At 39.3% G+C, this 27,988-nt stretch overlaps 2 long non-coding RNA genes across 2 annotated transcripts in view; one reads left to right on the forward strand and one right to left on the reverse strand.

The window, feature by feature from the left end:
- Positions 1–27,988, reverse strand: part of LOC134298447 (uncharacterized) — a 374,816-nt gene that overhangs the window by 280,638 nt on the left and 66,190 nt on the right. The window lies entirely within an intron of this gene.
- LOC134298448 (uncharacterized) overlaps positions 19,307–27,988 on the forward strand; it is a 127,269-nt gene continuing 118,587 nt past the window's right edge. Inside the window, exon 1 of the long non-coding RNA XR_010005546.1 lies at positions 19,307–19,502. This is a non-coding gene — a long non-coding RNA (uncharacterized LOC134298448). The remainder of the gene's footprint in view (positions 19,503–27,988) is intronic.

The following is a 27,988-nucleotide window of genomic DNA, read 5'->3' on the forward strand; positions in this document are numbered from 1 at the left end:
AGCTTTTGCTTCCTGCCCTCACTCTTTCACTCTCTCACCCACCCTCCCTTGCTTGCTCACTCACTGGGTTGCTCTGGCTGCAGGAGCAGAGGCAGTCAGAGCAACACGGCGGGCACAGAGCAAGGGGCCCGCCGGCGCTGGTAGGAAAGGCTTCATTGGCTCCCAGGATGGGAGAAAAGATACGTGACTATTAAAATAATGTACAATGATGATGATGATGATGATGAAGATTAAAATATTAAAATAAAGCATCCCTACTTTACGGATTTTCACTTTTTGTGGGTGATCCTGGAACGGAACACCTGCTGTAAGTGAACGAACACTGTACCAGTTTTCTGGCCTAAAGGGCTTGACATCTGGAAATGGCCATGGCTACTTGAAAGTCTCATGCTAAGCAAACAAATGACTTCCTTTCAGTTTTTTCCATGTCAGGACTCACTTTTTCTCTATGTTTCCATTCTATTGCAGCTTTTGTTCTAATTAGAACAGATGATGATGATGATCATCATCATTTATTTATACAGCACCATAAGAAAACAATGAGTCCTGCCAAAGCCGTATTATACACACACACACACACACGGCAAGGGAAGTGTAAGTAAAACAAAATTCCAAAATTATACAATACAATTGCAAAACAAATTACCCAGATAAACCCAGAAAAAATACAAATAAAATACAATATAAAACAAAACAAACTGACAATACATGTAATCAAAATATTACACTACAAAACAATACCAAACTAAAATCCAATAAATCAATTTAATCAAGCACTTTTGATTTAATGGGTCCACTCCAGATGGGATTAAATTAGATTTAGGCTAGATCTTCCAGGTTCTGTTGAACTCCCATTAGTCCTAACAGTATAACCAATAGTAAGGAATATTGGGAGTTGTAGTCCAACAACATCTGGAAGGCTGTGATATTCCCACCCTAATTTAGACCTAGAACCAGGATAGGAAATCCTTTTGTGGGCTACCCCCGTCCCCCAATCCTCTGTGGGTTTCTGAGATTATAGTCCAAAGGAGTAATGTTTCTAAATTCGGTGAAGAACTATAAATGTTGATTGTGCCTTAAATGGATCATTCTAATGGGCACAATGTTTTCAAGAGTGTTGGAACCAAAGTTACATGACATGTATGACATTTCTACTGTGGCCTCTTCTACACTGCCCTATATCCCAGGATCTGATCCCAGATTATGTGCTTTAAACTGGATTATATGAGTCTCCACTGCTAGATAACCTGGCATAATCAGATAATCTGGTATAAGATCCTGGGATATAGGGGCAATATGGAAAGGGCCTAAGTGCCTGGAATTCACTAAATGAATCAGCCAGTGAAATTTGTGCTCTGTACAATATGGCAAAAATACGCATGAAAAATATTTCATCTCTCATTTTGAAATTGCATTTGACATCTAGATTTTTTAAAAAGAAATGTTCCCGAGGTCATTAAAACTCAGAAATAGTACAAGTCTTAGGTTTACCATACTTTCAGAATGAATCAGTTTTCTGAACTTATTCTAATCTCCATATAATTGCTTTTCTGTATATGCTAACCTTTAGAAAATGAGTTTAATAATTAGTCATCTCAGGCTAGTTAAAAGCAACATCCTGCCCTCAACACAGGTTTATTTTCAACAAGAAACCGATGCCAAAGCAAATCCTTCACCATGGATAGAAGCTTAGCTAGAGGCCACATAGACATTTGGAGTATTTCACAAAATCAGCTTTCTAAAATGATTTGGGGTTGAACTACATGTTATATTACTGCTATGTTTAGCAGTCATATTTGTAGTGCATTTTAGAAAATTAAGTAATTTATGGAGGGCAGCTGTCTTCAGATCCTGGTACTTGTAGTTTTTAAAACTTTGGGTACAGTGAAAAGAAAGCAAGAGAGAGATTTAATCCTTTCCTCTCCAGCTCTAATGGAGCAATGGAAAATGGCCCTTCCCACATGGGAATGGAGGTGGCCATTTGCTACCAAGATAGTTGTGGTGGTTTCATTGATAATTATCCCAGAGAGAGAACACTTACGTCACACCTATAGCATGACTATTGCAAATTATATGGTAGGATATTTATACTGGATTCTATAGTCAGCTGGTACCAAGACCCTGAGCTTATCCATGCACAATGGTAAAATATCCCTGCATACACAAAGGTTTATGTGCTTGTGACATGCTCAGGTATGTTAGAGCTTGTGCTTGATATACAACTACAGAGTTAGTGCAATTACTTGCAGAATTAATCTGTTCTTAAGAACAACCATAGTCTTGCACTTGATAGCTTTATAAAAACATGTTACATGATTTTAATTAATGCTCATTAATATAATCAGAAATTATGCCCTTTCTCCTTTCCTGTCTGGACAGATAGCTACTTTTCACTGTTTGCTGAGCAATAGCAGCTAGTTGTAACAGTGGAAACTCATTATTTAAAAAATTCAAGCTAAGAACCAACATCACATTCATGACTGTATAAACACTGTTTTGAATGATCGATGTGGGAGAATGGGGTGCTTTAGGATGACAAGGCCAGCCTCCCCTAGGAAGCACCCCTTTCATCCATGCCTCAGACCTCCATTACTCAGAGCGGTTCCCTCAAGTTGAAGGTGGCATTAATCACCATGACAATAATGCCACAATCGTAAAAGCACAGCATATCTGTGAAGACTGACCTGTTACCTGCAATGTAGGATGCCAATCCCATTCAAACTTGTTCATTTAAACCAGGATATTTTGCTGCCTGGGGCAAAGAACAAGATAGCATCTCTTCCCTTTTCATGTATAGATTCAACTAACAGTTGCATCTTACTTCTGTAGGACTTTACATCTTATGAAGCTGTCTAATTTAGGAGACTAAAAGGGTTGTGCAGCATATGTACAGTTAGTACTCTAAACAGAGTGCAACAGAGTAGCAAAGTCCTCCCAACAGAAGGAAAAAGTTGGATAATTCATGAAGAAAAACTAGAAGGCTACAGAATGCCAATATTGCAGCCTGAGATAGTAACCTCATTCTAGCAAGCTGACTGGGGGATTTTGGTTTCTGTAGTCTAAAAAGAAACTTCACAAAGTACTGCAGGGCTTAATCTTAGGTAAATGTGCATCTTTATAATTTCACAATTCTAGGTCTTTGATTTCACTTTGACTGCCATTGCTGCACTCCTGGAGTTTGTGATTCGGTAGGGTACTAGACATCAAACTGCAAATCTTAAAATTCAGTATGCCAGAACCATTGAAATTCAAGTGGAATCCTAGCATTATAATTGTGAAATCTAAAATAACTGCTATGCATTATCTGTAAACCAAAGGGAATGCCACATAATGGCCCAAATCTGGGGAGATAAGGTTCAGTACAGTTTACCGTTCAGACTAAAACCCACAATGAATTCATTGTTAGAAGGCACCACAGTATATGAAATAATAACGGCAACAGAATTATTTCAGTCTTCCAGATTTACCTAGGTTGCATTCACAGCATAATTAGCAAGCATGGATTATGTCCTTTTAAAAATGAAGTACTTGGTGGGCAATGTAGGTGTATTTATGTGATTGGAATTAGCATGACAGGAAGTTACAGCTTTAGAGAAAATGACCCCAACCCACAGTAATTAACATGGAGTGGGCATATTCTTATTGGTGCCAGTTTGAAATAAACTAAAGATCGAACAATATTTATTTATCTGTTGAAAGGATTTTGATGTTCACAAGGTGTCTTTTAGTGCCAGAATATCTATTTGTATATCACATTTTCCTGAGATTTATAGAGCAAGACTTTGGCCTGGAATCACAGCTGGATAAAATGAGTAATTCTCAAAGGAAGCTGTAATGCTATTAAATGTATTGGGATGAAGATCACAATTCTGAATGGTTGCTGTCTTACATTTTGACATTAAAACAGAAAGTAAACCAGTTACATATGGATTTGCTCTTTATTACTTTAAAAAAACTGATTATTTGTAGCAAAGGTATGAAAATTTAGTAATGTAAAAGAATAAAAATGATACAACTGCTGACAATTTATGTACTTATTATCTTCTGTCTTTGTTTCACTGGGAAGACATTATAGCCCCAAAAGTCAGAGAAACATTAATTTCAGAAGCAAATAATGAGTTGGCTTTGTTCTTCATTTTAAATATTTTCACACTTACAGTTTCTGTAATGGAGAATGGAGAAAATATATTATTTAATGTGTGAAAACCTTTGCAGAAGAAATGAAGACAGACCAGCTCAGGATTTGTGCCACCCCTCAGCATGTTCTTTTCCCACTGAATATGAGGAAGGAGGACATACGTCACAGCTGATCTTCCTTCCTTCATCTTATGAGACTCTGTTATTGATGGCCAAGTTGGGGAAGGATGGAAGGAAGGAAGGAAGAGTGAGGAGGAGATTACAGCAGCTGCATTTGTATTGAAGGGTGAAACAGCAGGTGTATCTACACTGGTGAATTAATGCCATGTAAAGACCTATCTCTTCTAGCAGGTCTACCCATCCAGTTTTTAAGCATGAATTTTAAACTCATGTCATGTGTTTTGGTCTCTGTCCTGTGTTATTAATGTGTATTTTACAGAAATGATTTGATCTGTATATTTTATGGAACTGAATTTTAATGTGTGTTTGTACAATTTTTATAGTATTTGTGTGTTTTTAACTGTGCTGTGACCCGCCTCGAGCCACAAGGAGAGACAGGTAAGACATAATATTATTATTATTATTATTATTATTATTAATAATAATAATAATAATAATAATAATACTGAGGCCCCTTTCATACATTATAACTATAGCACCATGATTCTACTTTAGCCATTGAGGCTGACTTCTGTGGAATTGTGGAGTTTGTGATTTGAGGAGGTTCTATTGCTCCTGGACAGAAAATTCTGAATCACTCCTAAACTACAAATCCCAGGATTTCACTGGATGGTGTCATGACAGTTGGAATGGAATCATACTGGTATAGTTGTGGAATCTGAAAATGTCTAAGATTTTAAAGGAGGCAATAACATGTATGAAGATTTCTCTATTAGTAGCATTATTAGGTGAGTAATTCCTATCATTTCCCTCATTATTCTTCCTTTATCCTTTCTTGAAGCATATCTCTGAAAGCTACATGTCATTACTTTCTCAAAAAATCCCTAAATTCTCAATAAAATCCTTTACCGTCCATATGACTAGGTGATATTCTGTAATCAGGATGCCAGCTCCCCAGGTCTATCGTTGTCAAACCAATCTATATTAAAATCTCATCTCATTTATATCTGCCGGTTGCCATTTCACTATCTGTCTGTCCCTAGTTGCTGTTTATTAGCTTTGCTACTTCATTATATTTGGAATTCACTCTGTGCACGGCTCATATTGCTGTCTGCTCTGAACAGCTGAAAAGCAACAGGATAGGCTGTCCTTGAGTTTCAGCTCTTCAGTTAAAAGTATAAAACAATAGTATTTAAAAAAATTAAACATGAAAAATAGGAACATTGGTATTCATTGTATTAACTGGACCAAATAACAAAATAACAAGTAAAATCTGCAATTCAACCTGCTGAATTCCTTGGATAAATATCACAGAGGTTTAGAGGGCAAACTTTGGCTAGGATGTTGTGGTCTCTGTGAAGCAACAGGACATTCTGATGTCATCCAGATGCTGTTAAGAGCAGTGCCATCTGCTGAATAAATCAGATATTTACTTTAGGAGTGGGGTAGATGAAATGTGAAATCTCCTCCAAGCGCTCTGTTTCTGTCGCTCCCAACAACTAAATAAATCAACACAATTGTAATATCTTGCAGTTCTAATATTCAGCCACTTCCTGGCATAGGCTGGATGACCATCTGCTAGGAGTGCTTTGATTGTGTATTCCTGCATAGCAGAGGGTTGGGCTGGATGGTCTTTGTGGTCTCTTCTCTGTTTCTTTGAAACTCCTCTGTTTCTTTGAGGCACTCCACATTCAATCTCACAGGAATATTTTATGGATTTCATCCCTAACCTATTTGATAGAGTGCCTACAGTTTGTTACATCTTTTTTATTTTATTATCTATCTGGTTTCATAGAAATTCTCTATCTCCCAGCTCTAAATGTGGCATGGAAAAAAGGATTCCAAGTGCCAAATGAAGTTTTATGGAAAGGGAATTTTAAATGGCCTTTTCTCCTTTATCACTGACCTAACCTTGGATAACCTTGGGACTTGTAAGAACAGGTTTGATAAATATTGTGGGATTTTGGCAGCCTCATGCAGTAGAAAGCAATGTTTCTGGGCCTTTAAGGTAAAGATGCAGTAGGGGCTTTGGGAATGTGCAAGAGTAGCCCAAGATCTACTCAGTTCTCTCTCCAACCACTAATTGTTTTCTATGGTGCATGTAGACGTTTTATGGCTGCCTCCCTGCAGGGGAGGGCATGGTCAGGGAGAAGCACCATCTTCTCCCAGATAAAGGCTAAGACTACTGCTTCTCTGCTGGCTAGTCAAGGGGAGCGGGATGATATCTGGACCTAACTTGTGCCTAATCAATACTATATTGGGCACTGTGAAAGGTGGGTACTGGATAATTATTTTTGCAAAACCTAAATACAGTTTTTAATGCAATGTTGGCAGGATTACAACAGTGCAAGACATCAACAAGAGTCTTGTTTAGAAGTAGCATTTGCCATTTGGAACTGTGCTGGGAACAAAGAACTGGGGAGATATGACTTCAAAGGCTGATTCCACTTAGTAATGTAATCTGGGCCCAGAGAGAGCCAACCCAAACTTTACCTGGAAGCTGAAATGACTAAACTGAAGCTATTGTAGTTTTTAGATATGAGAAGATATTAGAAAAGATAATAATGCTCAGAAAGACTGAAGGTAGTAGGAAAAGAGGAAGACCACATTACAGGTGGATAGACTCAATTAAAGAAGGCATGGCTCTGAGTTGGCAAGACCCGAGCAGGGCTGTTCATAATAGGCTATCTTGGCGGCATACCATTTATAGGGTCATGACAGGTCAAAGTCAACTTAATAACACACTCCACCACTATCACTACAAAAACAACTGTTTTATAATGATGGGATTTTTGAGATATCCTCAAAGGTACACGATGCAATTGAAACAGTCCAATGTGGAGATTGCCAGTGCATGGACAACAGTTCTTGTCCAGGAGAGCATTCAGCATGCAGATCATTTTCAAGTAGATGCTCAATTAGGAGGGATACATTCCATGCATACTGCTTGCTTACGTGTTCAGCAGGAATGCCAGATCTATGAGCATCTATATAGGAGTGCCAGTCCCATATATGCCTCCAGATTGTTTTGATTGTTTGAGACGGAGCTTATGTTAACCCTTATTATTTTTAAAGGGACATATTTATATGAAAAATATCTCATTACATCAGAATTTAATTTACAGTGTGGAACAAGTAGAAAATAGTTTGATGATTTTCACATTTGTTTGGATATGGCATTCACAACAATCTTAGCTAGTAGGAAGAACTCTTTTAATGTTTTGAGAAATAAACTTGAAACTGTAAATAACATTTTTTAATCCTATGAAGTTTGAAAATGCCTCACTGGAAAAGTCTCCTGTGACTCCAGTTTGTAAAATGGAGACTCTTTTGCAGAGTATTTCCGTGCACCTAATGTTCCTCTACACATTTCTTCTCTGACTCTACGCCTTCCTTGTTAAAGTCAAATTAAGAGTCAGTGTGGTGTAGTGGTTTGAATGTTAGACCATGACTTGGAGAGACCAGACTTTGTAGCATTACTCAGCCATGGAAACCCACTAAGAACCTTGAGCAAGTCACACATTTTCAGACTCAGAGGAAGGCAATGGCAACCTCTTCTGAACAAATACTACCGAGACAATGCAATAATAGGTCACCGTAGGTGTTAAACAACTTAAAGGCATACAGCAACAGCAAAGTCCAAGCAAACTGGGCAAGGTCAACTCAGAGTTGGAAAAGTCCACATAAAGTAGGTAAAATCAAGTCCCAGTAAACAAAAGGAAAACATTACATTATACGGAGGCAGATAAAATCAGAACACTGTAAATCTCCAAGTGAGCCCTACTGGCCGACAAACAAACCCTTCCTGGATCCAGTCTGCAACATCCCATTTTGGGGTAAGGTATTAAAGCATATATCCCTGTTGGTTTTGCTGTACCTCTCAGTGCTTTCTGATACAGTTGACTATGATGTTATTCTGAGTTGTAATGTGACTTGTACATATTGACCTACAGTGGCTCCATTCTTTCCTGGAAGGGTGTCCTCAGAGGGTGGTGCTCTGAGATTCCTACTCAATCCTTGGCCATTGGCCTGTGGAGTCCCCCAGGATTCAGTCTATGCTATTTAACATATATATGAACTAACTGGGAGAAGTCACCTGGAGTTTTTAGTTCGGTGTCACCAATATTCTTATGATACCAAGCTCTATTACTCTGTTCCACTTAATTACAGGGAGGCTGTATCTGTGCTAAACTGGAACCTGGCCACTGCAATGGACTGAATGAGGGTGAATGATTTGAAGCTTATCCAAATAAGACATAGGTATTCCTGGTCAGCTGAAAGACAGATCCAGGATTAGGGATTCAGCCTGTGCTACACTACCCCTGAAAATGCAGGTACACAGTTTGGGGGTACTTCTGGATTTAGCCCCGATCCTAGAGACCCAGGTTTCAATGGTGATCAATAACATAGTCAAAACTAATGAACCAACTGCAGCGATTCCTGGAGAAGTCAGATCTGGTCATGGTTACCCCTCCCCCCCTTTGGATTACTGTAATGCACTCAATGTGGGTTTTCCTTTTAAAAGTGCACACAAACTTCAATTGGCCTAAAGAGAATGAGCAGCAGTGCATATGGCTTTCTCTGAAAGATGAACTTGGGTTCTCTTGGACCTGGTTCAACATCCAGAGAATAACAAGCGAGCATATGTACTTCCTACATTTAAACATTGTTTTTGTGGAGAAAGACTTTATTGGGCATCTGGGTGTATGTGTGCTTGTTTTGCCTAGGTACATTGGGCATTTTACAGAAAGGAGTTTTAGAGGATAGCTTCTTCCATCTCTAAAGTACTCTGATGGGGAAATTCTCTTTTCTCAGTAATGTTTTCAACCTGATCATATGCATATTTACACGATAATAAGACTCATCTTATGGATTTCAATGTGGGTTGCTCCTAAATAATTGTGAGTAGAACTGCAGCTTTTAAATGGTAAGTATCATCAGAAGGTCTGAATCTGACAGCTCTAACTTATTTGGAAGAGAGGATACATTAAAAACCACCAGATTTATATATGAATGTATTCAAAACTGGAGTGAAAGGCTGCTTAAGCAGTTATTAAAATTTGCAATCAAAATGCACTATCGGCTGTAGATAGATTTAAAATGCATTAACTGTGGCACAGTTAACTCAAATATCTAGGAAACAGGGGGAAGGGGATAAAATAAGGATTCATAATATTTTGGGGTTGGAAACAATAAAATTCTGTACGATAAGCAAGCTCAACCTGCTTCCCCCTAACAACCAGACTTGGTTCCAGTGAACAACAACAACAAAATCAAGTTAGAAAATGTATTTACTGGAGAAAAAAATCTATTTTCCTGCAAAATAATGTAAGAATAATGAGTGCATATTCCCTTTTGATGTGTGTGGCACATGCTCCTTTAAGGAGAAATTCTGTATTTCAGAGATAGTGTGCATATCGTGAATTGAAACGGTTGTTATGGCAACAACTCTCAAAAGCAACTACTTAACTGAGAAATATGTTCTATACAGCCATAGAAAAATGAAAACATGAAAACAGAGACAGGGAGAATGGCCAAACAGAAGCAGTATGAAATGGTGAGAGCATTGCTGATTTACAGGCACATAGAAATGCAGAAGAAAGCTATTTATTTTCCTTCTATTTGAAGCCAAAGTTTAAAGCTGCATCTGTTCTTGGTTAGTTTATTAAGTTTTTTTTAAAGAATGTGTTTCTCTTTCAGTAATTAACATACAGATACACATCATATTCCATTAGGCCACCTTTGATATTATAGCATCTCGGCATGAAGAGAAAGTAAGTAACCTAATGATACCTGCTTTGGCCTTTGCTTGGATGTGATATCATCACATGTTTGGGCAAATGGCATAGATATCGCCCATAGCAGAAATAGAAAAATACTGTCTTCCCTCACTATAGTCTTCAGCTACAGTCAACCTTTCACATTTGCAGTTTTGATTTTTAAAATTACAAATTTGATTAAAATGAGCCTAGAATCTTCCAAAAAATGCTACAGAGCAGACTGGAGGACAGTCCTGAATGGGATGAGCTGTGGTCCAGGGAACAACAGGAACGGGGGATTCCCAAAGGTCAGGAAGAATGCTTCCCACAAACAGAACAATACTATTGCATATGACTCATGGTTCTCAGGATGGGATTGTCCATCAGAAAAAAGCAGTCTTGTGGAGTGGTTAGAGCAGGGGCCCTCAAACATTTTAAGCAGAGGGCCAGTTCACAGTCTGCCAGACTGATGGAAGGCAGGACTATAGCTTGAAAAAAACACAAATGAATTCCTATGCACACTGAACATATCTTATTTTGCAGTGCAAAAAAAGCCATGAAAGAATAATACAATATTTGAAATGAAGAACAATGTTAACCAACATATCTTATCAGTATTTCAGTGGGAAGTATGGGCCTGCTTTAGGTTGATGAGATAGTCAAGTTAATTAGGATTGTTGTTGTTGTTGTTGTTGTGTGCCTTCAAGTCAGTTCAGACTTGGGGTGACCCTAAATATAAGGCAGTGGTTTTCAATCTGTGGGTCTCCAGATGTTTTGGCCTTCAACTCCCAGAAATCCTAACAGCTGGTAAACTGTCTGGGATTTCTGGGAGTTGTAGGCCAAAACACCTGGGAACCCACAGGTTGAGAACCACTGATTTAAGGCTACGTAAATGACATTGGAGGGCTATATTTGGCCCATGGGCCTTAGTTTAGGGACCTCTGAGTTAGAGCACTGGAGTAGGAATGCAGCAAGGATTTTGGCCATGAAGTCCACTGGGTGAGCTAGAACCATTTACTTGCTCTCAGCTGGATAGAATGGCTAACTGATATAAAAGGAGAGAGCACCTGATCTTTGTCATATAATAAACACTTATTTAATTTATGTCTCACCCATCTCCTAGCATTTTAAATGGAAGCAGAAATTATCTTTATTTCACCTCACTAGTAAGGAAGGGGTTGAAAATGTTTTATTCTTCACTTGCATAAGCTTGCAATAAGAAAACCCAACTAGTCCTGCTGTAAAGGGACTGTCAGTACAATGCTTATATTTTCCAGCTTGGTGACTAGAGAGCAATGCAGTGAAAATGCATTCTACCAATGCACTCTCCTTCACATTTCCTCATCACTGCCCTACTTTGCCTAAAAGCAGAGCCATTTCCCTCTGAAACTCCTTTTCAATTGTTCTTTAAAACCGGCTACTTCTGTGTCATTTCTTAGATTGTTATAATGTCACCCTCTTACTCCTGCCAGCCATCAATTAACCCTCACATCACTATCTACTCGTTTTTTCAAGAAATGGTCTTCTTCTTTCACCTTTTCCATATTCTTCCCCACAGTACTAAACATCATTAATGGAAAACGAGAAGTAAGCTAATCAATGTAATCTGTATCTGTTATGGTTGAGCCTTCGGGCTCTGGTAATGGAAGAAGGGGTCGTAAGACTCCTCGAGAGTCAGACACTCTCGAGGAGCGTGAAAGAAAACGTCTCCGGGATTTGTTTCCAGAGCCGACAGATGAGGACTCATTTGAGGGTTTTTCTCAGGGTTTGGAGGAAGAGATGGTCAGCTCGAAGAAGGATGACATGGAATGGACTCGTGTGAGGGAGGATTTGGGTGTTGGGGAAACAGGCAATGAAAGCGTGGGAGGTGATTGGCGGGTTGCAGGATCAGACCCATGGACTGGTTGGAGGGATGGAGCGGGATCCACAGCTGGGGATGCTGTGGGGCGTAGTCGAAGGTGCTTAAGCTCTGATGAGGATGATGATGTTGGGGCGTCTGGAATTGGGATGGCAGCTGACAGCGATGATGAGCTTGAACTGGGATAAAATGGGGTTTGGGACCAATGTCTAATTGCGTTGGGCAAGGTAATCTGGACGGACGCTTGGGCTTTTGTTTGGGAACTTCCTGAAGACGGGTGTGATTCGCTACTGGATACGTAAGTTTACCAAGGAAATTGGGCATCGACGGCGGGAGGAACTGTGTGGGGTTTTTCTCTGTGCAACTTGTGTTTAATCTTGATAGCTTGAACCTCCGTCGTCTTTTTGACAGACAATATCTACTTACACTGGATTGACGCTGGACTGACTGACTACGATTCCGGATTAACCCTGCTGCTGGCTATCGGTGAGACCTTTGGATTCCTTGACGACTACGCTTGGCTATTGATCTTCTGGACCGGATTGGGACCCTGCTGACTGCCGTTACCCTAGACCTGAATCCTGACTACGACCACGCTTTCGTTCGCTGCAGGGAGGAATAAACAAGCCTGTTTTACTCCCCTGCTGTTTCTGAGTAGCAGAGAGGAATCTGCTACCAGTCTTTTGTTTACATTCTGACTCCTGTTGATCCTCTTTTGTTTGCATTGTTTGCCAAACTGAAGTAAGCACTTTGATTTAATCCGGATTACACTGCTGTTTAACCCAGTTTATTCCTTTGAACCATTTAAGCTCAAACTGAGCTGTTTTTTGTTATTTATCCCACTGAAGTCAAGTGTTTGCCCTGTTCTTTGTTTCCTACGGGCGTTTTTAGTTCTGTAACCTCAATAAACTGAGTTTTGTTTTACTTGCTGCCGTTCTGTCTATGACAGTATCACTTGCACATTTGTCTATAAATCTTTTCTAGTCTATTGCTGTACTGATCTGAGATTTTTTTAAAAAAAATCTGCATGAAAGCATGAATTTAAATCAACATTTAACCATATATTTTTAATGTAGTAGTCTCTCAGAGTATACTTTAAAAATATTTCTTCCACCTGAGAGTCATGTCAGAATTCAGGAAATAAGGAATAATACGTAAGATTAAAATAATCAAAAATCACTGTTTAGGAGACAGCTTCTCTTGGAATAAGGGAAGCGAATGTATACTTAGTTCTATTGTTATGAGAGACAAGGGTGACTCTGTGCAACACAGTAAACACATCCAATGGGAGCAGGGAGAGCAACAAGCACTCTTTTAAATCCTTCTTCTCCATCACTCACTGCTATTTCAGCAGCTCTAGAAGCAGATGCTGAAGGCCTTCTGTCTGACCATTAAGCAACTAGTTTGAGGAAACAACTCAGAAAAGGCCTCCTATGTTTTTGATCCACCAATCCAAGGAGAGAAATAACTAGCTGAAGAGGTACTTCCAGAAGGACACAGTGACATCTGGGGATGAAGGATTTATGTATGGACATGCTTCCTCACCCTTGACACTGAAACTGTTGGAGGAGCTTGTTTTGTGCTCAGGAGTGAACTAAAGCATCTGCTGAAGTCGCCCCCTGAAGTCAAGGTACTCAAATCACTGAACTGTTACCAAGGTCAAAAGCTGGGATGAGAATCAGGCAGCCTTCTAGAAGTTGTTAAACTTCTATTCTTCCAATTATCCCTCACTGTTAGGAGCTGCAGGTCAAAAACCACTGCAGCGCCACATTTGTCATATCCCTTGTCCAAGATAAGACAATGCTTCCTGCCTCTCCTGTAGGCCCCTAAGTCTTCAGTGGGAGAAATAGGAACTCATTTGCTTCCAACTCCAGCCACCTTGTTCTTGGGACCTGTCTTCTTCTACTCTTTATAAGTATTAGGAGGCAGCATTCGCGAAACATGGAAACATAGTTGTCAATTTTCATTTCTTTTTTGGGGTGCAGAAGAGAGGTTGCCTTTCAGAGGTATTTCCATATACTGTGCAGTATCTTAACTCTATCTTTCATGCATGTAGTTGATCCAGCCATTGCAACAGCTTGTATTCAGGGTCTCCACAAGCAAGAAGGCTGGTTTGGGCTAACAGTAGATAACAATGCTAGAATTTAACCATTTTCATATTATTTATTTTACTTATAGCCTGCGTTTCTTCTGACAAGATAAAGCTGGAAGATGGACAATAAAAATAAATCAAGTTATAGTAATACATTATCTTTTGAATTTTGTTTAAAAAGCGTGTGTGCTGTATGTTTAGCAATCAAGTTTAAAAAATACAGCATGCACACTGTATAAAAGTATTATCTTTGGGAAACAGCTTCATTTGCACCTACAGTAGAGGAACAGATTGTACATTAGCACATCACTGTGGCCCCTTCTATACTGCCATATAATCCAGATTATCAAAGCAGATAATCCACATTGTTTGTCCTGGATTATGAGTCTACACTGCCATATAATCTAGTTTAAAGCAGATAATCTGGATTTTATATGGCAGGGTAGAAGGGGCCTGTTTCACTGTGTTGAATGATAATCTGTAAATCATGAATAGGCAACAATGGGAGATCCAAAAAATAATGTTCTGCTCTGGGACCTTCTGACAACTGTATGGATTGGCAAAAATACCAAAACCCTAATACTGAGCTCCCCAGATGTGTTGAGATGTCCCTTTCTATTTTTGGAAAAATAACATAAAAATGCTAGTGTCCACAGGCAACCTATCTTTAAGGTGAATTGTTTCTGAACAAGGCAATTAATTTTTTTTGGCCTGGAAATTGGGTCTGGGAAGTCCATGTAGGTGGAGTACTGCAAGAACAACAGTGTGTGTGTGTGTGCGCGCGCGCGTGTACCAGGGCTGTACCACCTGCGTTGTTGTTGTTGTTGTTGTTTGTCTCCAACTCATTTCTGAATTAAGGCAACTTTAAGGTGAACTTCTCAATAGAGACATAACAAACTGTGCACACTACACTGTGTTTATGAGACATAGCTCTTCCGAAATATTCTTGAGCTTTCACTGGGAAATAGAGACAACAACTGGGGATGGGAAGACTCTGCTCTCTCCCAGCTAGACTGCTGAAGATGTGAACATTCACTTTCCTTTTTTTCAGCCTTTCCTTAGCCCTGAGTTTCTAAGCAGACAGGAGATAACTAGATCAGGGCTTAGGATATTGGGTGTGACAGAGGAAGAGAAGGATTTATCAATCTAACCCAAATAGGAGACAGCAGTTTGGAATCCTCCTTTATACACCAGTCATTTATGTATATGTCCCCAAAGGCAAAAGCACACATTTGTAAATGGAAGCGTTCCCCCATTAAATCTTTTGTGGGGGCTTTACAAACCTTCTGATCGGATTTGTAACTCTAGACGAAGATCTGTATATTTGTCGCAAGATTTGAAGGATTTAAAAATCCATCTCTTGACTTGTGAAACAATTCAGTGTTTTAGAAAGCAGGTAGCTAAGCCCAGCTAAGATTAAAAGTACACAACAGTTGGCTCTTGCAGGTTTACTGACAGGGTCTTATACATGGGAATGAAGAGATAATGTATGTAGCTCAGGTGCTTTAAATCCTGATTTTATTAATAAACTCTAGGGTAATCACTTTAAAAATAACCTTCCAGACATCCAGAAAGCCCTGAGTACCAACTGCTTCTGAAACTTTAGCTGAAATTATAAAAGTGGGGAATAGTGCTGTTTCAGATTTTATCTCAAAAATGCTGAACAGTGTAGTTTAGAAGAAGATTCTGAGACAAGGTTTACAGTTTATTGTGTGCCTTCAAATCTTTCTCAGATTGTGGCGACCCTGAGACAACCTTATTTTTCTGAGCAAGATTTGTTCAGAGGGGGTGACCTCCGAGGCAGAAAGAGTGTGACTTACCCAAGGTCACACAGTGGGTTTCTATGGCTAAGTGGTGATTTGAACCTTGGTCTCCAGACTCATAGTCCAACACTCAAGCCACAACACCAGGCATGGGAAAACTTTGGCCCTTCAGGTGTTTTGGACTTCAACTCCTACCGGCTGTTAGGAATTGTGGGAGTTGATGTCCAAAACACCTGGAGGGTCAAAGTTTGCCCATGCCTGCACTACACCATGGTGATTCTCCTAGGGTCACAGACATATTGTGATTTAAAGTTAGATGCATTTAGATTAATAGGTTTGAAAGAGACTCCAAGGGCCATCTAGTCCAACCCAATCTTACCATGTAGGAACACACAATCAAAGCACTCCCAATAGATGGCAATCCAATCTCTGCTTAAAACCCTCCAGAGAAGGGGATTCTACCACACTCCAAGGCAGCATATTGCACAATTGAAAAGCTCTGTCAGGAAATTCTTCCTAATTTTTAGGTGGGATCACTTTTCTTGCAGTTTGAATCAATTACACAATCAACAAACCAATTTCCATGCCTTTATGTATGTGTCAGAGGCTGCCATATCAGTGATGTGGTGACTTTACTTTAGGTTTTATTCCAGACTTTAAGGAAGCTTTTCAAAGGACTAGACCTATTTTGGGATATGGTACAGCACCTTGGATAGATCCTAGAATAAAACCCTTAGGCGATTCATTGTACCTTTGACAATGAAATTATTGGTTACCCACTCCCAATATTTGTGTATGTTCTTAGAAAGAGGTTCCTGAAAAAACCCCTCAATAGGACTTTTGTCTGAGCTTATGCAAAATATTGTTGAATAGGAAGGAATCTGCTCTGAATTAATGTCCACCTTTTCTTTATATAACCGTGGTTTTATTTTGCATTATCTGTATACGTGCTTCTTGAATTCTATAAGATCCAATTAATCTGAATGGCCCTTCATGCTGAGAAATGCTATATTTCTGGGTTTAATAGTTTCACCATGTATTGCAATCACTGTTTTGTCTCTGGAAGCGCTGATTAACCTGAAACCCCTGAGCCAGGCTCAGTTTAATTGAATTAGAACAATCTGTTCCAGCTGCCTTTATTCTGCGCCGTCACAGGTGCACCCGTGATTCCAGATATTGGGGAAATAAAAGGTGCTGAGTAGCTAGATTATAAAAATATACACAGATAAGTGACACAAACTTTATTATTAAGAGAGCATTTTAAAGACTATTTTTACTATTCAAACTATGGGCATATTTATACTAACACTATTTGTTGCTATAGGTCTTGACTTTAAAAAAAATCCAAATTATATTTCTATTGTAAACTGTTCTTTTGTGGCACTTACCAGCTACAACATTTCTCCCCACACTTGTGTCATCCGAACACAGCAATTCTAACTCACCTCCTGAGTTCACTATTAGCACACTTCAATTTTCTCCAACCTGGTTCTGCCCTCAATGTGTCAGATTACAATTCTCATCATCCCCAGCTTCTGTGGCATTGCCCATGATGTGTGATATGTATGCACAGATATCTCTTCTGAACATTGCTTCTATTTTTAGAAAGACTAAATGTATGTCTAGCTTTCCTGGTTTTTCCAGCATTTATAGTCTTTAGCGCTATAGGGCAATGTTTAGTAACAGGGTAATATATAGCACAGGAAGCTCATGTAATATTAAATTTTATATGAGCTTTAATTAGTCAACATTTATATAAAAGCCTTAGCCGTGTCAATTAGTTGATTGACTATCGCCTGCTTTCTGGGTTAGCGAAACTTGATCTTCTGTGAATGAATTTGTTTATGGGAGTTGGAGAGAAAGGGACCATGGAATGGAAAAACGGTTGAATTAAATGTTGTACGCTGAGTGACAAGCCACATTTGATAGGGCTTTTAGTTTAATTACTTGTATTTCATTAAGATATTTATTCATTGGGAAAGTTCATATTAAAGAGATCTTGTAGACAACCCTGTTTGCATATGAATTTTAGGTACATTTATGATATTCCTAGAAATGTAGGGCACTCTCTTTAATTTAAGAGGGATCATTTATTTTCTAGTGTACAGAAATCACTACATGATGGACTACAAACAATGACTTCCATCATATGGCAATGCAATATTTAATGTTGTATAGTTGGCACATCTTGCATTTCCTGTCAAGCAATGGAAAAGGAAAAGCTCACAGGGGAAAAGGATATTATCAAAGATGCGTTTACATCTCTTGCTCTATATCCCATCACCAAACTCAGAACAGCTTGATGAGTGTATATGTTGCTTGATATAACATGCTCCCAGCAAAAAGTCCTGGGAACAGTTCAAAAACTCTTGTTTTATGAGTCATTCAGAAATTAATACACCAGGGTTTGTAAAGAACACCGTATATTAAAGATTTTCTTCTTCTTCTGGAAAGGCTCTTTGTTGGTATATCTATATCTATATATATAAAAGGGTAATGAAATTTTGGCCTAGGACAAAACAACAAAACTACACATCCCAGAAACACTAAACTTGGCGGCACAACCCCTCATCCATGCCTCTACGTTCATACAACAAAAAGAAAAGAAAAATATTGTCCTAATTAGAGGGAGAGAAATAATTGTTTTTATCCAATTGCTGCCAGCTAGAAGGCTAAGCTCCGCCCACTTGGTCTTCTAGCAACCCACTCAGCCCAGGGGACAGGCAGAGTTAGACCTCACTTTGGCCTCTTCCACACTGCCTATAAAATACAGATTATCTGATTTTAACTGGATTATATGGCAGTGTAGACTCAAGGCCCTTCCACACAGCTTTATAACCCATTTATAATGGACTTAATGTAAGGTAAAACCTTTACCCTTTACCTTAACTACCACCAGTTCCTCAATACTTCATTTCCCATACCACCATACTTCACCACAGCAACGTGTATATAGTATACTATATAGAGAGTTATTAGTCTAGAATCATAAAACAGAGGTTCTACTGCAGAAAGCAATGTTGATAACCTTATCATCAGAGTCCTTGTAAACCTGAAGGAACTAAAAATCTACTCTTAGATATCTAATGGAGTTCAGAGCTCAAATTCAGTCATTCCCATTTCTAAGCCAGGAATCAGACATCCCCAGCTTTCACATCACGACTGAGCTTCTCTCATACTATTCTCTTTTTGAAAAAAGATCTGTTAACAGATAATACAGAATAGTTTTTTTGTAATAGAAATGAACATTCTGACCAATGCCTGTGTCATGTTTGTATTTTTAAAAAAACCTGATTGAAGTATACTATATAACACATGCAGAAGAAGAAATGCTACCATTTCCTTTCTAACTTTTCAATTCTCCTGTGCATTCACTGCCGCCCTTTTATACAGTGCCCTCCCTCAATCCAATTTGAATGCTCTCATAGAAATGAAGCACACAATGCATACGTATTCCTTACAATGCACCGTTTTAATGCCAAATGCAGCCCACAAATAGTCCTCTCTTTTTGTTTCCAAAGCAACCCATCAATGTGGGGGAAAAGTGTCTTGAAAAATATAATGTTGTTCTCTGGAATTCATTAATGCTATGATTCAGTGACCAAAAGTCACATTCTAAGAATTTAAAGAAGACAGTAGGAGACAGTTTACAAAGCAGTTAGCAATTATACTATATTTTTCCACCTGATCTGCAATGCAGTTATATAGAGTGAGTAAACTTCATTCCTGAATATGCTGTGCCTCCATAGTGTTCAAGACATGACTTCTGCAAGGTATTATTATTATTATTATTATTATTATTATTATTATTATTATTATTATTACTACTACTACTACTACTACTACTATTATTGAGAAAACAATCACTTGCAGCAGTGAACTGCTAAAGCCTTGATTCTTTTTGCAATAACCTGTCCAGAAGTGGTATATTAGGATGAGATTATCACCAGGACACAAGGGAGGGATTTAAAGCAGCATCCATTTTGTGTCTATTTTTTCATATTCATCAACATCTTAATCTATGAAAACTGTTGCTGCTGGACACATCCGTATGTATCCAACAGCAACAGAATGTGGCAAAAGTTATTAAAGAGGAACACATGCAAGGAGAGGCTGCAGAATTTTGCTTTTGCTTGAGTTTACAGGGAAATAGAAGTTTCTACCTCTTTCTCTTTCCCCCTCCCTGTTGAATTAATTGAATGCAAAGCAAGGTGAGGACAAAAGTGAAAGTGGAAGGAGGAGAAAGAAATTAGGAGATTTGTATAAAGAGGGACACCAGAGGATTAATAAGGGCTGTTCCTGCCTAATTGGGGCAATTGGAAGTATGCGGATTCTAAATTTTGGGCTGAATCTAATTGCTAGTCCCACTTGTAAGTGAATTTCTGAGTGATAAATCAGCATTCACATAAATCCCAGATTATCACACAAGGATGTAAACCACATCGAAGGCTCCCTAGATATGGATTAAACTTGTAGTAAATGATAATGGTATTTCTTTATCTCATTGTATCTTAAGGCTTCTGAACATGCATTCAAAGAGATTTAGAAGGTGGTTTCTGCCGTGTAGTATATGTAATGACCTTGTCACATGGCTGCCGGAGTTGCACCACTTCGTTGAAGAGTGTGAGGAACCCAGCACCCCACGCCCTGCATCGCCCGGCTCCTCTTCTAGCTGATCCCAAGGAGGGAAGCGTGGAGCACGCGGCTTTCCCCCCATGGATTCCAATGGCAACACAGGAAGTCCCCTGTGCATCATCATCATCATTATTATTATTTACAGTTTTTATATTCCACCCTTCTCACCCTGAAGGGGACTCAGTGCAGATCACAATGTACATATCCATGGCAAACATTCAATGCCATTAGTCATAGAACATACAGACAGAGACACAGAGGCTATTTAACATTTTCTAGCTTCCAGCTTCATGAGGGTATGCTCGATTCCGACCACAGGGGGAACAGCTGCTTCATCATCCACTGTGACACTGAGTCCTTGATTGAGTACTTCCTCATTCTTTTGCACGCACACTGCTGGACATTTTTATGGTGACGTAAATTAGTTAAATTAGTCTCCCCACATAAGTGGTACCTAAATTTTCCTAGTTGACAGATGCAACTGCCTTTCGGGTTGCTTAGGTAAACAATGAGCTAAGCTATTTAATGGTCGGGCACTCAATATGACCCGGGCAGGTTTCGAACTCATGACTCTCAGTCAGTAGTGATTTATTGCAGCTGGCTACTAACCAGCTGTGCCACAGCCCGGCCTCAGTTCCACCCTCACCCACGGAGCCTGCCAGTGTTGTATGATGAGGGGCAGCAGGCTCCATGGGTGACCTGGGCTAAACCAGCGTATGCCGTCAAATTTAACTCTTTGTGATGAGGTCGTTTATTTGCTTCAGTCATCAGTTTTGAGGGGATGTAATGTATTGTGAGTTAATTGTGGGTTGTCCTTTTCAGCTGCAAAGCAGTAAATTAACCCTTTCTCTCTGATTGACCCTGCTCCCTTCCTTTTCCATGTTGAACATTTTTTTTTCTTGTACGGCAATAGTGTTTCCCTTGCTACAAAAGATATAAAAGTGCAAATTACACATCCCACTTGCAGAATAAACTCAATAGGAAAAGTATTTAAATTGCAGAGTACTCATTTTTAATTACTATTTTAAGTGTGCATATGAACGGTGCTTTACTATTGTGAAAATCCAGATGTGCAGAAGTTCATAGCTCCAAGCATCTGAACTCTCGGGGCTTCACAGTTCTTACAGATAAACAAACAAATAAAGAAAAAAACAGCATGTATGAAGACGGAGAATGTATAAACTGGAAGGAGTTATGTTGCTGCTGCTGCAGCTATCTCAAACCATGTTCAAAATGCTTTGTGTGATAAGAAGAGGGGCTAGGTTGGCATGCTCCCAACTCAAGCAAGATGGGTTTATGATGACAGAACCCATTTTAGGATAATTGTGTGATAACATCCCTAGTGTGTCTACTCTAGTTGGATTTAGGCCCTTATTTCTGAGCCTTTTGGTTTACCACTGATTTCTTTGACAGACATGTACCTTATATATGGGCAGGGTTTTGTTGCCAAAATTATGGATTTTAATTTGACCTGTGGATAAACCAAGGGTCATTCTGTGGAGTGGTGAATGTGCTAGTTCTGTCTTAGGGCCATAAGCTTCCCTTATTCACTGCTATTTTCCATCCAGGAATTCAAAAGGGCCAGAAGTGGTCCTACACCAGAGAGAGTAGAGAGGGTTGGTGCTTCTTTTAGGTTATTCCAAGACAGACTATGGTTTTGCCTTTCATCATTCCACTGAGAGAAGGGGATGATTCCTTTTTGATCGGACTTAAGGTACAGTAGTCACATTGACCTGTGGATGTCAACCCAGGTTTTTTTGTGTTTTATTTTTTCACTAAAATGTATTGACTTATCCATAACTATACAGTAGATAGTGTTTTTATACATCTATACTGTCAGGAAATTGAGATAAAGCAATAATAAATCATCTGGCTTTATCTCATCTTCTTGACCTTCAAAGTAACTCTGTCCTTAAAGGCACGAGGTTTTGTAAATCACTTTAAACAGACTCCCAAAGTCTGCTCCCGAAAAGAGTCATTCTTTTTGCTTTATTTACAAAGTATATACAGCACAACTTTAAAAGCATGTCTGATCTTGGTCACATCATGGCGAAAGAACAACACACTTTCGTCTTCTCTTCCATTTGATACTGGAAACTACCTAGCTTGCATTCAGTCAGTGTTACTCCCCTCTATTGCATTAACTCATGAACTATTGTAACTTCTCTTCATGTGCAGTTTAAACTAAATGCTGTTTTCACTCAAACATCAAAAACACTGACATATACATCTCCAGCTGTACAAGGACTGTGGAATAGAACACTAACTCAATAACTGTGTTAGGAGAGGACCTAAACAGAGCATTACACATACTCTTTTCAAACTAATTTAACAAGATAATGACAAGACTAGAGAAGGGTGTTACAATGCCTAAAGCTCCTGTCTGCTTTCTGCAGCTTCCACACCACAGCAGATAGTAGGGACCTGCAAGGCTCCTGGAAAAATAGACTTCTGGTATTCCCTCTGTAACAGAAACCTGCAGTACCAATGAGATGTTTTTTTCTGTAGGCAGCTGGAAGCAGCCTTAAAGCATAAACTCCACATAGCACTTAATGTCACACTAAATATAGCACTTATCCAGCAACGTCTACTCTCATTGTGAAGATCTTTAATATTTACTCAGATGTAATGTCTTTTCAGTTGCAAAGATCTATTAAAACTTTACTTAGTCATTTTCTCCTTGTAATTTCTGCCCATAAGTGCTTCCTATGAAGCAAGAATGTAGCATTACTGATGAATTGCCATATAATTGCTCTTAAGTCAAGTTCTCTTCCCATGAGGAGTGTGCTTTCATTATTTGTTTTCTCCTTATTTCAAAACAACAATAATAAATGAAACCAGCAAGCCTCTCTCCCTCCTGTATTTCTAGGGAAAGGGACTAGCTGTTTCATCTGTAGAGACTAGGTGCAATGGATTCAAATTGCAGGAAAACAGATGGCACCTAATCATTAGTAAGAACTTCTTGATAGTAAGACCTCTTTGCCAGTGGAATATGCTGCCTTTGAGCATGGTGGAGCCGTCTCCTTTGGAGGTTTTTAAGGAAAGGCTGAATGGCCATTGGTCAGGAGTGCTTTGATTGTGTGTTCCTGCATGGCAGGGGTTGGATTATATAGCCCTTGAGGTCTCTTCCAACTCTAGGATTCTATGGACCTCATCACACGGGGGTCCTTGATGCAGGGGACAGTGGGGGGATCCATAGGGCAGCAGGGCAAATTATGGGGCAGCGGGGTGAAGTCGTTGCCCAGCACCCTGCATTGCCTGCAGCTGTGCTGTCCCCATGATTTTCTGTTTGAACGCAGATAGTCTCCCATGTTCAGAGAACACTTCTCTGACGCAGCCAGTATGGAGCCCCACCAGAAGTAGATGTGCATCATGTGATGAGATCCAGTGGGCTATGTGCTGTCTATGATTAAGAAAGAAATTAATGAGTACAATGTTCCCTCACTACTTCGCGGTTCACTTTTTGCGGATTCGCTGTTTTGCGGTTTTTCAACAAACTCTAAAAGACTAATATAAATCATAAAAAATTACAATTTACAGCCTAAGGAAGGAAGGAAGGAAGGAGAAGCCAAAGGGAGAGAAAAGGAGCCCAAGCAGCAACATGAGGAGAAGGCGGTGATTTATCAACACACGATTGGTTGATAAAGACTTAAAATAGTGTATAACTACTAAAATAATGTACAAATATTAAAATAAATATAGTGTCCCTACTTCACGGATTTTCACTTATTGCGAGTGATCCTGGAACCTAACCCCAGCGATAAGTGAGGGAACACTGTAACACCATTACTCCACTGAACAGGAAATGTTAAAAACTGAAATTGCAAATTTTCTGTTAAAAGATACTGCAGACCTGAAAATGTTCAGTAGCATTCTGCTAGTTTATGTTGGACAGAGTAGTACTGTAGTTTAAATTGTAAAGGGGAAAATGCTGTTTTCAGAAAAAACAGGAAGATAACTGAAGCCATTGGGGTGGAGTGGTTTGGAAACAACATCATCAGAATTCTCCTTAAAAATCTAGACTGGGCCTCTAATGCAGAAGCAATGGGGCTCTGCTCAAGTCAGAATCTTCTCTCTCCCTACATCTTCCCTCCTGAGTAACAAAATTAGGAGCAAAACAACTGAACACTAATATCTACTGCAAAATTATATTTGTGAATTATAATTTTTGCCGTAGATGTTAGTGTCCAGTCATTTTTGCCCAAATGAGTACATATAGATAATTACCTCTCAGAGAGTGGACTCCTTGTATGTGGAGAATCTATTCATATAAATAGCCATAAGAGCCAGTCTATGGGTTTATGATGGCTTTTATCTATCTCCACTAATGCTTGGGAGCCTTATGGTAAAAAGCAGTCCATCCCATTACATCTGAACAAACCATTGATATACTATTTATGTATTTAGGTATAAAGCCCCTTCTCATGCCATTTATTTTCCAGGGGGGTGTACTGATCAAGGAACTATTAACTCGGAATGGTCTAATGAAAGAACCTTAGAATTTTATCAGCTGGCATTAGCATTTAATCCTATATTTACATATCCTTGCTCTAAATACACTTTCTGCAATAACACTTGGCTGCTTCAGACTCCTGTCTCTCATGCTATGCCAGCTCCATTCTGGATTTTGTCTATACAAAACTGAACTTGTTCTGCTGACAGGTGCGGCTTCTGCTAAATCTTTTGATCATTGCACAAAACATTCATCCTGATGTCTTTTGATCTAAGCAGTGCAGAGAAAATCCAGGGTTGTAGATGCATCCTTCCTTGCCACCCTCCCCCCACAACACATGGTCCCCACTTCCGGACTTTAAATAGAAGCCTTCACAACTATAGATAAATGGCTCTAAACTGTTTGTCTTTAACTAATGCAAGTTTAATGGAAAGCTGCTCAGTCCTGTCAGCCCTTAAAGAGTTTTTGTCTAAAAACTTTAAAACTTAGAAGGCTTTTCCTGCTAACTAATAGTGGAGAATTTCAGCTGTGTGTATAGGCTGCCGCTTGTTGATTAAATCCCTCCCTGCAAATACTTCCATGGACAGAAGGAATCAGCTCTGCATTGCATTGTGGCTTCATTTAGTGTGAATCCCACCAGACATAGAAGTTATCTATAGTCTCATGTTAGCACAGCCACTTACACTTCACAAAGAAAAGAAAAGCATCACAAAATAAGGGAAGGGGAGATTTTTTTTCTTTAAAAAGCATCCCTTAATTTGTGTATATATCAGTGCAAATGGAAAAAAATACTCAAAAGTTAAAATAGAAATGCAGTACATTTTATCATAGATGGGAAGATTATGGCCTCTCTTGATCTGTTGTCCAGCTGTGGTATAAATGGGCAACTTGAAGTCTGCTGCTGCTCTCCCATCTTATGGTGCTTTAGTATTAAAACCATTATAAACAGAGCTTCAAACAGGGAAGCCCTCACTCACAGCTCTTAAAACAAGGACTATCTTCTGTAAAGTGGGGCAAACAACCCCCTCTGAAACACAATCTTCTGTCCTCTATCAGTCCAACACAGAAAAGAATCTCTTTATTCAAATCCCATTATTTATTTTATTTACAGCATTTATATTCCGCCCTTCTCACCCCGAAGGGGACTCAGGGCGGATCACATTGCACACATAAAGGCAAACATTTAATGCCATGACACAGAACAGAGACAAGACGCAGGCACCGGGCTGGCCTCGAACTCATGACCTCTTGGTCAGAGTGATTTGTTGATTTGTAGCAGCTGGCTTGCTTTCCAGCCTGCACCACAGCCCGGCTGTTGTAGTAAAATGACATCCCTTGTATAAAATGGCAAACAACTCAAAAGAGTACTGGAGAAAGCCCGAAGATCTGTAAACAGGTTATGTCTGCACATCAGTGTAGTGCTTGGTGTATGGCAAAATCAAGGTTTGATTTCTGGATCTCTCCCCACAAATATTTTCAACTCTAGGTAGGCTGAATCTATGGATACAGAAGCCGTGGATAATAGGCTACTAACTATACTGTAATGGGAGGTTGCATTGGTTTTGGTATAAGCCACCCTACAGGATTTTGGCCAGAATTCCTACCTATGTTTCTACTACAGTAGAGTCTCGCTTATCCAACATAAATGGGCTGGCAGAATGTTGGATAAGTGAAAATGTTGGATAATAAGGAGATACTAAGGAAAGGCCTATTAAACAGCAAATTAAGCACCAAAACATAATGTTTTACAACAAATTGACAGAAAAAACAGTTCAATACATGGTAACGTTATATAGTAATTACTGTATTTACGAATCTAGCACCAAAACATCGCAATGTATTGAAAACATTGACTACAAAAACATAGACTACTAAAAGGCAGATTGTGTTGGAGAATACAGAAGGTTGTAATGTAAACTTTTATTATGGTCAATGACCAGCTCATATCAAGGGCACCCAGTCCCGTACATCCATATAAAATCTGAGAGGTTATATACTTCACAATTAATAAAACTCCTATAAAACTAAATCATTGACAAAATTTAAAATCTAGGCTAAATCTGGGGGGAGACTTCAATGCAAGGATGGGCCCTGATGACATCTCGCTTCACAGACAACACAAGATTCCCCCTCCCGAGCCTGTAGATGATCTATACCTCTTGAGGCGACAATCTAAGGATCAGAAATCAAATCTTGCTGGACTATGCCTGGCTCAATCAACTGCCAGGCTAAACCTCCACATATTAAATGGTGCCTTAGAAGGAGACCACCCTGCTGAATTCACCTATCTGTCTGGAAACAAAATGAGCGCTATCGATTATATTGCCATATCGAGGGATCTAATACCACATGCCAAGCACCTGGAAGTCATGCCAAAACTCGATAGTGACCACTTTCCTATTCTTCTCGAATTAGCCATTTCTATCCAAGTAATAGAGGACTGTCATCAACCCATCTTACAACCAACTGGAAAAGCCAACTGTCGAGTCAAATGGACGCCAGAGTTGAACCAAAGAGTTACCAAACTGCTGGCAACAGAACAGCTACAGAATCTAAGGATTGGCGTGACATATGCTACATCCCCCAGTGCTCTTTTGGAGAACTTTAACTCAATAACCCAAGAACTCCAGAAACAAATAAGAAGCTCCAACACAGTTCCACATAGGCAATATCATCATCACTCCAAACCCTGGTTTGATAAGGAATGTATAAATGCAAAGAAATCACTTATTTCCGCCTACCAGGCTTTCCAGTCTAATAACTCAGTAATGGCGTCACAAGAGCTTCTCCATCAGAAGAGACTATATAAGCGCCTGTTGGCCCAGAAAAAAAGGGAAGACTCAAAAAACAACTGGACACGGCTCATACAAGCCGTTCAAACTAAAGACTCAGCCACCTTCTGGCACATCATATCATGTACAGCAAATTACAGAAGGTTGGATAAGCAAGACTCTACTGTATTGGAACCTTTGAGTTGCTATAAGGAAGGTAATAGGAAGAAAGGTATTTCTCTAATGTGATATCCATTAGTGGAATATCCTCTAATTGCAGGCCACATTAACACCAACATTAGTTTCATTTTGGAGCCAAATGACCTTTTTCACATCTAGCAAAGAAAATCAGTGCAGGTCACAAAATAGGGCTTTTAAGACCATGGATAGCATACAGCCA

This window comes from Anolis carolinensis, chromosome 4 (genome assembly GCF_035594765.1).
Source record: "Anolis carolinensis isolate JA03-04 chromosome 4, rAnoCar3.1.pri, whole genome shotgun sequence".
NCBI classification, from domain to species: domain Eukaryota; kingdom Metazoa; phylum Chordata; class Lepidosauria; order Squamata; family Dactyloidae; genus Anolis; species Anolis carolinensis.